Source organism: Ambystoma mexicanum, chromosome 12 (genome assembly GCF_040938575.1).
Source record: "Ambystoma mexicanum isolate Mex_15411 chromosome 12, UKY_AmexF1_1, whole genome shotgun sequence".
NCBI lineage: Eukaryota > Metazoa > Chordata > Amphibia > Caudata > Ambystomatidae > Ambystoma > Ambystoma mexicanum.
Genome location: NC_090936.1, coordinates 236,284,835 through 236,301,240, shown reverse-complemented (window position 1 = coordinate 236,301,240; position 16,406 = coordinate 236,284,835).

The window sequence follows — 16,406 nt, the reverse complement described above, 5'->3', positions numbered from 1 at the left end:
TTTGATGGTTGCTGCATAGCAGTGGACATGGCTACGGGGACGGGTGTGCCTTTGAGTAGGTGGACTATATGGCTGTTGTGCGACTCGTGGATACATTGGGTACAGGTTTACGCAGAGCATTGTGCACTAGCAGCACACCTTGGTTTCCATAATGTCAATGTGCACTGGTACGGAATACGTGGGTTGCAGTGCTTCCATGTGGGTCCTTTTTGTGCCAGTTTGGTGACGCTTGCTCATCCAGACATTATTAATGTTCATTGTGGAGGGAACAGTGTAGGGCATGTAACTGGCATTTCACTGCAGTTTGCAATGAAGGAGACATTTCGGCAACTCATGGAAATGTTTCCAAAATCACGCATAATTTATTTTTGCATTGCTCAGAGACAGATGTGGCTTTGTTCTTCCTTATATGGCCCACAAATGCAGAAAGCACAGCACAGTGTGATCAAGGCTGTTTGCGCCTTTTTGCGTGACATTGGCATGTTCTCTTTCTACAACGAAAGCATTATGTTTCATAGTAGGAACATTTTTCATTCAGATGGAGTTCATCTGGCTGATGCTGGCAATGAGATCTTTCTGCATAATATCCAAAATACTGTGCAGCACATCCTGCAAGTATAGGATGCATTTTCCCTGTAGTTGTTCACCACTTTTAACGTTGAAAATACAAACTCCACAAAAAAGGCTCTTTTAAGAGCCACCACTTGTTTTTACAAATGAGTACAATGTTTTTGACGGCATCCTGCCGCCCATTGTTGCCATCTCGGTACGCGGCGCATAAGGGCAGTGTTGCCACCTGCATGCTTGCATTCAATTTCTATTTTTGAACTGTGCAACGTGGCTCTGAAAAGAACCTTTTTGTTCCCCCCCACCTTCTGGCTGTGTAGCATTTTCCTGTTGTTATAAGACATACCAGAAAAGGCAGAAGTGGAAGGGAGATTTGGCAAAGGGTACCAACCACAGGGATAAGAAATCGCACATGGAGAGTGGAAGATGTGGGGTGCACCTTACTTGGGTAGGGGCAGTGTTTGTCATGGTCCCAGAGCGCAGCCTCAAAATCACTTTGCAAATGTTCTCCCCTACACAGTACCATATCGCAGTATATGCACAATACAGTGGCCTTAGAAAAGTAGGGGTCTGTTGCACTGCGTATGTCCTCCAAGGCTGCTTGTGGGAAGCGGTCGCCCACTGGAGTGTCCCTAGTGGTGGCAGCAGCTGATGAGGAGGATACTGTAGATGACAATAACCTACTGCCTGCTTGTATGGGGACAACCCTCTGAATAGCTGCCTGGTAGTTCACTTTCACGTGCCGCTGCATGGAGGTGGTGCCATAGCTGTACAAGCCAGGTTTCCCGTGACTTAGTACTATGTTGCACTCAGTGCACTGCACCTGGTTAGCACGAGATATTGGCACATCTCCAACAGTCGTAAATAGTTTCCACACCCAGGATTGCCACTGGTTGTAGGGAATGGGGATGCCTTTTACTTTATTCTTGTTTCCTTTTCGATGTCCTTCCACATTATGACGCCTGTCCCTTGCTCAGGACTTTTAGAAAGAGGTGGTGGTGGTGAGGGTGTTGGCGCTCCTGAGTCAGAGGTAATATCAGAAACTCTGGTGGCCATTACTTGGAGAAGTAGTTTGCAGGCACACAATTGGCGAGAAAGCAATTTCTGCACGAACCAATGTGCACTTGTGCTCTTCTCTAGAAAGCCAAACAGAGCACTTGTGGGGTGTGCTCTTTTATAGGGCTAATGTGACGCAAGTGACACCGCAAAGTGGCACTAACTCTTTCCCTACAATATCTTCATGTAGAAGGAAGAGTGGAGGTTTTCTGTAAGGGTGCACTATCACTGTAACACTCCATACATTGCAGAAAAATGTCCTCTTTCGATGTGTATGGATCTGGGCCATGTCCGCCAAATAAGGCACCACGCGCACCATTGATCCGTTACCATGGTGACGTCACAATTGTTCTCCATTTGGAAGCTTGTCTGCCAGATGTATATTGGATGTTATACTTTGTGACTCGTGCATAGGTCACTTACCGATACCATGCCCGGACTACTTATATATATGGCACACGTACACTGCACATTTCTACCGATGCTTGCTGAGAGCATGATACAGTAGGTGGAATGTTTACGTGGAAAAATACTGGCAGGACGTGGGTGAACGCTTCTAGCTTGTACAACTACATAATAGGTTTATTTGCATATGTTCACCAGGGACAGTGTTACCAGGCGTCACAGTACGATATACGTGCGCAAAGTTTCCCCCCATTCAGTCTATGGGAAAAAAAACATTTTGAGACCTCCCCTATAACTTTGCCCCCCCCTGGACCAAACACCACCAATATGAATTCAGAGTGGGCCATATACTGTTTGGTGAGGATTCATCCAGGGGGAGCGGAGTTATAAGCCACCCAAAAAGTCCTCTTCCTATGGAAACAGCAACTTAACCATACGACTGTGGCCGTGTAATATATAAAGAAAACAAAGAACACTTCTGTTCTTCTGCTGTCTTGGCACACACGGGTAAAGAACTTCAAAAGGTTGATTCCATTAATAAAGTTGCCAGACTCCAGAACCATCCATAAAATCTTCAGTTTTAATAAGACATGCCGTCAAACACAGAAAAGAAACATGGTACAACACGTTTCGTAGCGCACCCGCTAATTAATCACGTACATATCATAGTTTACACAATAAAGTTTCAAATTCTTCTGGGTCGTCTCTATGGTTTCCTTCTTTCTCATTGTCCCTTTTTACTTTCTTGTCTGTGAAGATGTGGATGAGCCTACAACATGCTCCGTCTCGCCAATCAGTGATCTCTCTCAAATAAGGGACGGACGCCTGGAGACTCGATCAAACACTTCTTTATTGAGTAACCACTTCTCAGGAACTGCCTGAGCTTAAACACATCTCGCCCCGCCCCTTCCCGTTGCCCCGTGTTCCTCTCCATGTGACATAGGAGTTGGTGACGACATCACACCCCCCGATACTAAACATAAAGTTTGGGATAACGGCATCTCCTCAATGAGACGATGTGGTTTTCTTCGAGTCCTTTGCGGCCTCCTACTATTTCTCTCACTCAATTCCTGTGATAGCCAACGTGGCTCATCGGTGCCAGAATCCTCCATGTCTCCTTCATAGGGTGCATCTCGTTCCCATGTATCTCTTGGTGTGCAATGTTCAAATAGGGGTATGATCCCTGGCATTCTTCTGAAATGAGAGCTGTTTCTTGTCATGTCCTTCAGCTGTGATGAGGGACCCTTTTCTTTGTGTTATGGTGAGGGGTTCTTTGTTGAAAGCCGCCACATTCTTGCGGTTTTGTGGCTGTCTTGCAATGACGATGTCTCCTGGTTCTAAATCATTCTCTTCGGCCCTTCTTTTCTTGTCAGCCTTTTCTTTCATGTCCATTTTCCATGACGCATCCTGCTGTCTCATTTCGGCGTCACCTTCATACCTTTCCTCTTCCAGACCTATGTGAGGTAGTCTGGTTCTTACATTTCTTCCGAACATGACTTCCGATGGCGATTTGCATGTGGTACTGTGTGGGGTGTTGCGATAGTCTCTCATTAATTGACACAGTAGTTTTTCCACTGATTCTCCGCGCAGGCGAGCTATCTGCGTGGTGCGCTTAATGTTGCACATGAATCGTTCAACTGTACCATTTGCTTGGGGCCACAAAGGTGTTACCTTACGATGATGGAAACCCATGTATTCTGCGAAATTTCTGTAGTCTTGTCCCGTAAACGGTGGCCCATTGTCTGATTTTAGTACTTTTGGAATGCCATATGTGGCAAACATCCGATCCAGCGCAGGGATGGTATGATGCCCCGCCGTGGATGGTACGATTTGCACGTCAGGGAATCTCGAATATTCATCAATGGCTACAAGGATGTATTCGCCCCCTTGCAGAGGGCCATAGTGATCTACTGCAATTTCTTCCCAGGTTCCTTCAGGTAATTCAGTCATTCTTAGCGGTTCTGGTCAGGTCTGAGGGTTAAGGACCACACAAGTGGGGCAGTTCTAGAGCAGTTCTTCCACTTGGGTATCCAATTGAGGGAACGATACTCTTTGCCGCAACATCCTTTTTGTGGACATTATCCCTCGGTGTCCTTCGTGTGCAAGCTCAATGGGCCTCATTACCGGGTCCGCCTTGGTGAATGGCGGAATTAGCGCCATATTCCAAGGTGTGTGGGGGCACTAATTCCGCCATCCACCATTGCCAGTCAGCCCCATAGGGCTCCATGTTAATGGTGAAGGTGCTAATTACGTTATCGCAAATTGCGGTACCGTAATTAGCACCAAGGTCCGTTTGCGGGTCCCGTACTTAATGCCTGTAAAAACCAGGCGTTAAGGGAGGACCCGCAAAGGGACCTCGTAGTAAGGCGGTAAGGGTTTACCGGTACCGGTGCCCTTACCGGTACCGGTAAACCCTTACCGCCTTCCGTGTTGTTGGGTGTCTTGACCCACGTTTGAGCTATCATGCTGCAACATTTGGTGTTGTGGGCTTAGAAAATCCAATATGGCCAAAAAGCCCACATGTGCGCCAGAATCCAGGAGAACCACGCAGTTTGTGCGCACACCAAGATGGTCACCCAAGGTGCCACCCATTTATGCCTATGTTGTGAGCACAGAAGGGCACAGAGCCTAAAACCATTGTAAAAGGGGCAATGCTGATTGCCAAAAGCAACCCATAACTGTTGAGAATTCGTTTTCTTCAGGTCAAACATGGCTAATTTATGGGCACAAAATTATTTTACTGCAGAACTACACCAATGCCATTTGTTGAACCTGGACAATATACTTCCATGTAATATCTCATGTTTGAAATGCTTGAATTCAAGACTGATCCAAAAAAATGCATGCAGTACCCGCTTTTGACTGAGGGCGGCGCTAGCGGTCTAAACTCAGACAGAGAAACTGCATGTCAGGAGTTGAAAGAGAGGCCTTTACATCAAAGGCTGGGAGTTAATTAAAATCTTAACCACATGCTGTTCCAAGAAGACAATCTGATTTAATTAACAGGCCAAAGGCTGGGAAACCTCTCACCTCCAGAGATTCACACCAGGAGTCAGAATCTCACATGGCCTCTTGATTGATAGAAGGCAGACTGGCTGGCAGCCTCCTGGAGACCACACAATAGGCTCTTGCACTTGAATAGAACATGCTGATGTTGACTGTTGACTGTACACAAAGAGCTCCCAGCAGAAGACACATGTGATCACTGACCCACCCAAGTCTTGGAGGCGGACTCCAACACTCTGAGAACTGAATTGAAAGCAAAATATATATTTTACAGAAACACTGATAACTCTTTGTAATCAAATGACAGGAATGTATAACTTTGAGAGCCTTCATTTAAAAAATGTACCTTCGATTCAAGCCCAAACTCCAATTTGTATGATGTTCTGGGGCAAAACCCCGCTATTTATGGATACTACAGACTCTGTGTTTAAGCTAGAGACATGGGAATTTACTGGAGTATGTATGGACAGGCCGTGTATATGTGTATAATTTTTAATGAAAAACCAATATTGCAAAACCAGTTAAAAAGTGAAAAATGTTGCCATTTCTGAATGCAAGCCCCCAGGAAGAGCAGAGTTTGAACAGAGTATACCTTATGTGATATGTGATGGGTGCATGCAATTTTAAACAAATGTGTTCCTGTGCAAATATGTATTTGGGTCAAATATAGATTTGTGTGCAATTTGACAGGGGAGTATCCTTTCTGCAGACCATAAAACGCATCACCATGACACACATTTCCTTCCCCCAATCAAAGCACTGCAGAAAGCTTGACCAATGGGCAGTTGAGAGAGGGGCTGGATAGTGATGCCAGGCACACACCCATTTTCAAAACATATAAAAGAGACTGCTGGGACAGGTAGAGACATTCAATTCCATTTGCTGCGGAGCATGCTGACCGACGACTTAACATCCAGAGATCCAGACTTCAAATCCATCAATCTCCAGAACCTGTAGCAGTACCCAGAAAGCAGAGCAGTATCCAGAATCCAGAGAGGCTAGACCAGCAGAGCAGAGCTGACCCAGACCGCTGTTTGCAGAACCAGAGAGCTGACCCAGATCACTGTGAAGTGCCGAGACCAGAACCGGAGTCCAGTCCAAAACGTGACCAGATCCGTGGCGAGGCCTATTTCAAAAATATATTGTGAGTACCTAGCAGAACTGTGCAGAACCAATCTCTTAGTTAAAATGATCTAATCCAAACTATTTTAATCTAACCAGAACTGCCTCCTAGAAGTTGTCACTTGTTATTTTGCAAAGCTGTCACCTGTCATTTTCTAGCTGCAAGCTGTAACCTGTCGCTTTGAGCTTTTAAATTTCAAATCCGAAAAACAACCTTCACAAAATCGTTCACAACTCTGTGACCGTTTGGGCTAGGAACTTGGTTTAACTTTCCTCTGAAAGCTTAGAATCTTACCCTTCCAACAAGCCTAGAACCGACTTCCTTCTCCTTATACTTTCTCCGCAACCACGATTCACGCATTCACGAATTTTGCCGCGATTTGCGATTTGGCCCGATTTCTTTACTTGTAAAAACATAGCTGCTTTTGCCTGAACTGCTAAATTTCGTTTGCCTCTTAAGAACCATCCCTAGATCATTGCTAAAGTGAGCCTGAACTCATCCCAAGTATATTTCACTCACCCGGAACCTCCTAAAGGGAATTAAAACCATTTTCAGCATATTCCTCACTTCATTGCCAGCACATATAAAAGCATTTTGGGCCTGTGTTTCAAACTTCTGTAGTCTAAGCTTGCTGGGGTGAACTGAATTACATTTGATTGCATTTCTAAGAACTGTGTGCTCTCCTCTTCATTTCCTTACATTGCATAAGGGGGGAGTGGATTGCCAGAGAAAAGTGATTACATTGTTTTGTTGAAATCATATTGAGTATTTTCTGTATTGCATTTTCATTCAACATTGCATCCATCTGAAACTAGATAAAGCATTCTCTACCACCTTATTCTTCTATTCCTATTCCCAAGCGTGCTACCTCATCCTTTATACTACTCCTGGGTAATCAAATCAGTTTATTAGTAGAACATTACCCATTGTTGTTAACTGCTCATGTTCTGAAGTGTGATCTTAATTATTAATTTATCATAAAAGTGTGATATATATATATATATATATATATATATATATATATATATATATGTATATATATATATATATATATATATATATATATATATATATATCGTTTAATTTTTCTCAAATAAACCTTTTACACTTGCAAAACAGAACTACTTCTTGGCTCAGTGGGGTCAGGGGGATTCTAAGAGAGGGGTGTTATATAGGGGTAGTCATCCAGAACTCATGAACTGGACATAAAGATATATCAATAAGGGTTTCCATTCAGTATCCCAGACTAGGCATTGACTTAGCTGTAGTGCTGAATTGAATCCTCTTACAAAGTGGGGGCTCGAGCCGGATGTCTGGGTTAGATTTATCACTTGTGCCGATTAATACAGTGTGCTAACTGACAGGAGACATACATCCGGTCGGATCACCACGCTGTGTTACGCTGTAAAGCACTCCTCACAGGAACGCTCTAAGGAAACGGTCTGTTTTGCAAAAATAAAATACAAACTTCTGTAAGTCATGAAGGAACTCAAATTCCAGAATGACGACACTGGTAGACATCAAAATAGCCAGAGAGCACTTCTTACATAAGCTATTTGTGAGAGGTGAGTGGACTCATCAGGACCAAACGGTCTGGTTGCAGGCAATCGCGCAACAGGTCACTGAAACAGGGTCAGATACATGGGGAGATCAGGGTCCCCTACATGTGGCCCTGAGTGAACTATACATGGCCCCTAAGGCCAATGATGAGCACAACAAGATTGCCAGGGTAGCGACATATTTATATTTACATATGGGAGCCATGCAGGACAAATGTGCTGAAGGCCAAGATCTGGCGAGTAGGCAACTGCTGGAATTACAGAAGGCCCAATCTGATCTGGACTCTTCTGAGCAGACGCTGCTCAGAAGCCAGGAGTCAGAAAATGACAGCAGACGGTACATCACTAAAATAAAGGAGGATATGGATGTGCTGCAACAGGAAAAGGCGGACCAGGATACCAGATTTCTGGCCTTGCAGAAGGAGTACCAAGAAGGTTTGGACTCCCTACTGCAGAGCCAGAAAAAGCTGGAGCAACAGTTAGACTTCAATAGGGCATGTGCTGAGCAGGTAGTCACCCTGCAAAGCCACCTAGATAGGGAGAAGGCAGAGAGCAATACACTGATTTTGAAAGACCTGGATACCCAGGCAGAGATTGACCAGGAGCGCCAGAAAGCTGGTGCCTTCCAAAGGCAAAGGGACGACCTGGCGGCACAGATGCAGGCTCTTAGTCAGGAAAGGGATACCTTAGGCCAGGAAGTCTGCCACTTAAAAAGGAAAATGGAAGAAAATCACCTGGCCCTCCAGGGACTGGGTGACCTCCAAAAAGAACACCAGAACTTGTTAGAGCACACCAGGAGGGTGGAGGATGCTCTGGCAAGAAAGGAGCAGGCCAATAGGGACAGAGCTCAGGAGGTAACCCTCCTGCAGCAGAGACTGGCCCAGTACTCCAGGACCAATCAGGATGCACAGAGAGAAAATGAGGCTCTCTGTCAGCACAATGATAGGCTCCAATAACAGGTAGCGATGCAGGAGCGAAGGATAGAGTCTAGTAAGGCCTTAACTGAGGAACTGAAAGCGCAGGCTCTTGCATTGCAACAGGGAGCAGGGGCGGATAGAGACCAGGTTCACTGGGAAAGGGAAACTCCTGAGCATAACCTCAGGAGCCCTAGTACCAGAGGCCTTTATCTCTCTCAGTCCCTGGACTCTGCCACCCCCATGTCCCCTGGCGCACATGAGCACCGGGCCACAGGCATGGCAGATTACTATCCGGCCAGAAGCATGGGGCTCATAGGCCAGTACCTCCCAGGAATGGATGGGCGGACATCCGGGTATGGGCACCCAAGCACAGTGCAATTTAGTGGGGAACCCCAGGAGAATAGGCCCATTAAGGGCATCCTGAAAACTTCTGCCCAGTTAGGTCAGTGGGGGGGGTCCCCATCAAATCCTGGCAGCAAGGAGGAATCTGAAGACTCATCTGAACGGCGCAGGACACAGGAGAACAGGTCCCCACATTCTGCCAGCCATTCCCAGGCCCGCAGAATCTGGGAAAACCTGGAAGATCAGATTGGAACCTCTGGGAGCAGTGCCTCTGAGTCAGAGGATGAATGGACCAGGGTTACCCGAACCAAAAAGGCCGATAAGGCAAAAAAGGGCCTTGCTTAAGGACCCATTGAAACAGATTGTGGCAATCAGGAGTGTCATCACGCCTTATCATAAGAATGCCAAGTACTCTCTTTGAGAACACTTGGAGCTCTATGAGCAAATGATGGAGACTTTTCATTTGAAGGACAGCCGAAGCTGTATCCAATATGAAAAGTGGACATTCCCCCCAGAGTACTCCAGTTTCTTTGCGGGGCTGGAGGACCAAAATCATTCAAGGTGGTCCACCTTTAGGGCGGCCATATTAAAACATTTTTCTGTTCACAGAAATCCCCAAGAGGCTCGCAAGGCAGCTACAATTTGCAGTGTGGGGAGGATCAGGCCGCACAAGAGTTTGTGCAAGAATTAAAGCGTGCTTTTGCGCAGACCACCAGAAGGGTGCGCACAGACAGCAGAGAATTTATCAATACTTTTTTCCATGCCTTGCCCAAATACATCATGACCCAGCTCGTGAGAGATTTTCACGAGAAAAGATCTTTAGACTGGGTCATTGAACAGGCTACCTGGATCTATGAGGTGCAGAAGCCTATCGAAAATAAAAATAACGCCCCGAAAAACCCCAAAACCAACAGCACCCCTGCTGCTGCCAAGGTGGCAGAGGTAAAGGTTGCCCCCGTTTTAGATTTGGAGATGGGGGGCCTAAAAACCTGCCTGCACAAAATAATTCACAGCCCAGAAGGCCCTCGGGCCAGTCACAGGCAGGGAGTCGAGGAGGTAGTCCCACAAATGGGGTCCCCCGCTCCCCTGACTATGTAAGTCCCCGCTACAAGGGAAACTGACCAATCCTGGGTTATGTGTGGACTCCTCCAGCCCAAGGGGGGGGGTCCTGCCAAGCACCTGACCCGGGGAACTTCCCTCCTAACTTCCCCCAGGAGGGCAGAAATTCTCCAAATCCTGGGAAGAACTTTTTCCCCAGGTATCCGCCCAATTTCCAGCCACAAAATCATTCATCCTTCTTTCCCCAATTCCCTGAGCCCAGACAACCTAATCCGGGAGAGGGGAGGCCAAGGGTGGAGGGGTACCCAAATCTTCCCAACCAGGGGTACTACCAGAGAAGGGATAGCTACCCTTCCCGGGATCAGCCCAGGGGAGAAAATAGAGCCCCGTATAAGCCTGAGCGGGTTTCACAACTTGAGGGCCAGGTCCAAAATATGGCACGAGATCTGGGTCACATACTGAGGGCTCAACAGAACCCTCAGATGAGCATGCCACCGCTGAATGCCCCAAACTCTGGACCTGGTGCTCCAGAACAATGACAGGGGCAGCACCCCGATAACCCACCGGTTCCCAGGGAGGAGGCACAAGGGGAAGGGGGGTGTCAAGCCTTGGAGGAAGCTTCCTTCCCAATGTGTAAACAGCCCCTGGAAAACCAGGAACCGGAAACAAAATCTCCTACCCCTGAAAGCCTGTCTCCCAAGGAGCAGAGGGGGGGTAGGAGAAACAAAGGACCCAAACAGACCCACTTTGTGGAGGAGGTACAGGTCTTCCAATTTGAGGGAGAGGGATCCTCAGAGGATCCTGGGGAAAGGACCTTCTCCTTCAGAGATGGGGGAACTCCTCCCAAGGAAAAATGGATCCCAAGGGATGCCAATTCAGACTGGGGAGACATGGAGACTGAGCTACCGCCGCCCATCATCTCATCCCAGAACCCACAATACCAAAATCCCCTGGTTCAAACCCATCCTGATGACTGCCTCCAAAAAGGGCGGGGTGGCCCAGAACCGGAACCAGGGGAACCCACAATGGCTCTGATCTCCAGTTGCCAACTTTTTCTTTCAGATTCCCAAGGCTCTCCACAGAATTCTGCCCAAATCTCTTCTCTCGCCATGTCCAAAACCAGAAAGTTAGCCCACCAGTTGTCCAAAAATGTGCATTATCTGTGCCCCCTTGAGGAGAAGGAGGGAAGATACTATGCCCCGGTACAAGTACAGGGGCATGGTACAATTTTGGCACTGGTGGACACTGGATCCCAAGCTACCCTTCTGTCCAAAAGGGCCTTTGATGAGCTAAATGCGGGAAGGGGGGAGAATTACCGTATTCCTCTCACCTCTCTTCCTGGACAACTGCAGAACTTTGACGGGAAGGAAATTCCCGTTGAGGGGACTGCAGACTTGGACATTAAAATTGGGCAACACAAGGTGAAACACCGGTCATAGTAGTGACTCCAGAAGGCACCCCTTGTTTACTAGGGAATGACCTCCTGAGAAGGTTGTCACCCCTAATAGATTGCGTAAACAAGGTCCTCTGGACCCAGACTAGCCGACCAATAAAATCAAAACAGAGTGTCAACCATGTTAGTTTAAACGGCACCTGCCACATGGTTGAACAAAAATCTGACCAAGTAGAATTTCACTTCCGGAACAACCAAACTCCAGACTTGACAGCAATAGCAGTAGGACAACAGACTGGTGATGGGGGGTCCTCTCTATTTCTGAAAATCAACCTTCCTTCCAGTTTTAGGTGGTATTCCACACTGGAAGGAAACACCCTGAAATTCTTTACTAATCCACAATCAGAAACTCCCACTCCTATAGTCCAGAAAGATGTGAAATCAGCTCAGAGCCTGGCTGATATTCAGCAAATGGGAGAGCAGTTGTTCATCCCTGTTCAGTTAAATGATGGGAAGGACTCTGTTCTCGCTCGAGTGTGCGTGAACAACGGTAAGAGCTTCATCAGCGAAGCCATGTTCCGCCAACTCCCAAAAGATCCAGCCATTCCCACATTCAAACTGATAGACAAATGGGAAATTGACCTGGAAGCACCCAATTCCAAACATCTCTTGCCAAGCAGGTGTATGCTCAAAATCTCCATTGGCAACAAGAGCATAGTCCACAATTGTTGGGTCGTGCGAGACGTCACTGCCGCTTTTTACTTAGGCAGTGACATTCTCAATCGCTTTGCCATTAGTTTGGACCTAATAAACTTCAAAGCTTGGTCCCGATTAGCGGATAATCCCATGGGCTTTGATGATCCAGAAAAAGCATTTAGGTCAGCTCAATTGCTACCTTATGCAGTTGAAATTCAGATCAAAGAGGAAGTCACCATCCCAGAAAGGACCCGACAATTCTCCCTGGAAGTGAAAGTTAAAAGAGGACAATATTTGCAAAACCTTGATGCTTATATACATCTAAATACTTCTCTCCAACAGCAAGGGTTGGAGGTAAACCCAACTCCATTAGTCAACATAGAACATGACACCATTCCAATAGAGGTGGATAACAGCGACTTAAAGAGTATTACTCTAGCCGCAGGCACCATTATTGGAATGGCGGTTGATGACCGACATTTTTCCATTGATTTAGGAAATGAACTGTTAGGACCAATCCCCAAGGACTGTTTTGACAGTGACAGTGATGACAATACAACACCAGACAGGATTTTTACCCGGCATGGGGGGAACTTCCTGGTGTACCCTTCCTGCCCTTATGGTAAGGAAGATGTGACTTGTGACTTCAGGAGGGATGAGGTGAATTTCCAGGTCCATGAGGGTTGCCTTTCCCACCTGAAGGCTCCAGTCCAAATCAGCACTCTGACCGGGGACTTATCCACCCAGCTGGAGGAGGCCGCTGAGATAGCCAAACCAGAAGTCTTTCCAGGCTTCAGGCAGATAGTGGAAGAGAGAGTCAACCGAGCTGATTCCTGTGTGACTCTGGAACAAAAGCAAAAGTTGAAACAAGTTTTCTTGGATTTCCAAGATCTCTTTGCGGTACACTCATATGACTGTGGTCGCACCGACATACACACAACAACAATTCCCACGGACCCTGGAATGACTCCAGTGTTTGTGAAGCAATATCGTTTGCCTCTCGCATCCATGGAGTCCCTTACTGAAATAATTAAGAACCTTGAGTCCCGGGGAATAATTCATCCAGTCCACAGCACTTTCAATAATCCGGTGCTGGGAATATTGAAGCCAAACGGCTAGTGGAGACTCTGCGCCGACCTCAGGGAGCTCAACAAATGGGTCCATACTTCCCGATCGCCTCTGCCCTACATTGACCAAGGGCTGGCCCAGATCCAGGGGTCACAGGTATTCACTGCAATAGACCTGACCAATGGATACTGGACTGTGCCTGTCAGTAGGGAGGACCAATACAAGCTGGCTTTTACCTTTGGGGGCCAGCAGTACACATGGACCCGGACTCCCTTTGGATACCTCAACTCCGGCAATGAATTCAACATTTTCCTACATAAGGCCATGCCTGACCTGGGTGCGAGGGGTAACCTGGCTTATGTAGATGATGTCCTCATCAAAAGTTCATCTGTGGAGGAACATATAGCGGAGATCCGTTATGTTCTGACGCAGTTGAGGGCCGCCGGAGCAAAACTTTCCTTTCAGAATGCACAGTGGTGTAGAACCCGTGTTAATTTCTTAGGGCATGAGATTACTCCTCAGGGTCTCTGTCCCCAAGAAAAGAAAGTGGAAGCACTCCAGAAACTGAAAGACCCCACAACTCTGTGGGAACTGAGAAGCCTCCTTGGACTGACTAATTACAGCAGGAAGTTCATTGAAGGCTACGCAGAGATCACTAGACCCCTGATTCATCTCTTGAAGGGGGGGTCAAGTGGAATGGGGTCCAGAACAAGCCGAGGCAGTAAAACAACTCAAAAGAAGCCTCTCACAAGCACCTTGCCTAGCTTACCCTGTCAGAAACAAGGAGTTCTTCCTGGAGACGGGGTTCTCTAATACGTGCTTGACGGCAGTATTATACCAAAAGCATGACAAGGTCAATAAAGTAATCTCCTATGCGAGCAAAACTTTATCCTCTGTGGAGGAAAAATTCAACGATTGTGAGAAGGCACTCCTGGCAACGGTGTGGGCATTGAAGAATTACCGCCCGTTTATCCAGGGGGAACACATCATAGTGGAGACTCCACACCAGCCTCTGCAATATCTCCAAAGTGATAGAATCCGGGCCGGAAATGTGAGTAATTCCCAAATTACTTCCTGGATTCTGTCAATGCAAGACTTTCCTGTGGAGGTCAGATATGGCCAAAACAAGAAGAGTCCCCTCGCGCAAGGTCTGGCTGACTTGCATGATTGTGCCAGAGAAAACTGTCTCGAGGACGAAAGTCTAAAAATCAAGGACAACACGGAGGCATACCTTAATTCCCCACACAAAGTCTTTGAAGAGGACAAGTGTGAGGGAATGCCCACTGTCTATGTGGATGGATGCTCTTACCATGTTGACAACGACGGGGAGAAAGAACTGGTGGCTGGCGTAGGGAATGCATGGGTTAAGGAGTCCCCAGAACCCTCCGCTGGATACAAAATTGGTCCCCGAAGTAGTCAGGTGGCAGAATTGATGGCTGTGCATCAGGCCATCCTCACTGCTGTCCAGCATCAACTCCACGAACTGGTCATAATCACAGATTCTGATTATGTACGGAACGGGTTCGTGGAGCACCTGGTTAATTGGAAAACCAGAGGCATGTTATGTGCTAACAACAAACCCTTGAAACATGGGAAGTTGATCCAAAACATTGATGATCTGGTCACATCGAATGGGATGACCATCTACTGGAAAAAGATCAAGGGTCATTCCAAAGTAGAGGGACCAGACAAAACTGGAAATGACTTAGCTGATCAGCTGGCCAAAACCGGGGCCATCCAAGGGGATCTAATCGAAATAGAGTCCCTGTTGGGGGAAATCCAGGTCACTGCTATCACTAGGTCCCAGACAAATGCTCACAATGATCTTTCAACTGCTCAATGGAGCAAGGAGACCCCTGATGCTGATTTGATTACAGCTCAGAAGGGGGATCCAATTATTGGTAAGTTTTACCAACACCTTGAGGACCCTGAGAACTTTCCCCTGACGGATACCGATTACATTGGGAAAGAGGACCTAAGAGTGTTGATGAAATGTCCAAAAATGTTCCGGATCCAAGACGGTTTGTTGGTAAGGAAATCCAAAACTGGCCACGATCAGTGGGTGGTTCCTACCTCATTCCGAAGCCTGATGTTAAGTCACGCCCATGATGCGGCCCCCGACGGTCATAGGGGGTTTCACACAACACTGGAAATCTTAAGAGAGGTTGCATACTGGCCACACATGCGGCAGGACCTTGACCAATACTTGAAGGGGTGTCTTGTGTGTGCACAATTTCAGCCATCATCCCTCACGCACCGTGCACCCCTCCAAAAGAGGGGGATGAAAGTGCCATGGTCAGATTTGCAAATCGACTTTGTAGGCCCTGTAATCCGCTCGTCTAGAGGTAACAAGTACATGTTGACCGTTACATGCTTGTTTACCAAGTGGGTGGAATGTCTCCCAGCCCCAAACTGCAAGGCAGAAACAGCAGCTGCCCTGATGATTAACCACATCTTTTCCCGTTTTGGTCTACCTCAAAGGATTGAGTCAGACAGGGGTAGCCACTTCACCAGTGAAGTAATGACAAAGATGTGGGAGATACTGGGGGTCAAAAGGAAGTTACATATTGCTTACCGGCCAGCTTCTTCGGGGGCAGTAGAGAGATATAACTGAACCATTGTGAGCATATTAAAGAAGTTTGTGGCAGATTCTGGGCCAAGTTGGGATATCCGATTACCTCTGGTCCTAATGGCCATCAGATCTACCCCTTCATCTGCAACCAAAATGTCACCATTCGAGTTGATGACTGGACGCAAGATGGTGCTTCCACAGCATTTGCTCTACAGGACCCAAGAGCAGACACTCATAAATGCCTCCACAACTCATGAGTATGTGGAGAATTTAAGGAAACACCTTCAACATGCTTTTGCCTATGCTCAGCAGAATCTAGAAAGATCAGCTGAGAGTATGAAGACCCACTATGACCTGAAAACTTCCAGGAAGGGATATCAGGTGGGGGGCTGGGTCTATTTATACAATTTCCAAAGGAACGAGGCCAAACAGCGAAAATGTTTGCCTACATGGAAGGGACCGTCGGAAATTATAGATAAGATCTCCCCTGTGGCCTACAAGATCCGCATCCCCAAAGGCGGTTTGGCAGAGGGGGAAGACAAGTGGGTCCACATAAACCAGTTGAAGTGTTGCCATCCCAGGCACACTTTGCAGCAACTGGAGGAGTCCTCTGTAATCCCAGAGGGTACCGCTCCAGAGTAAT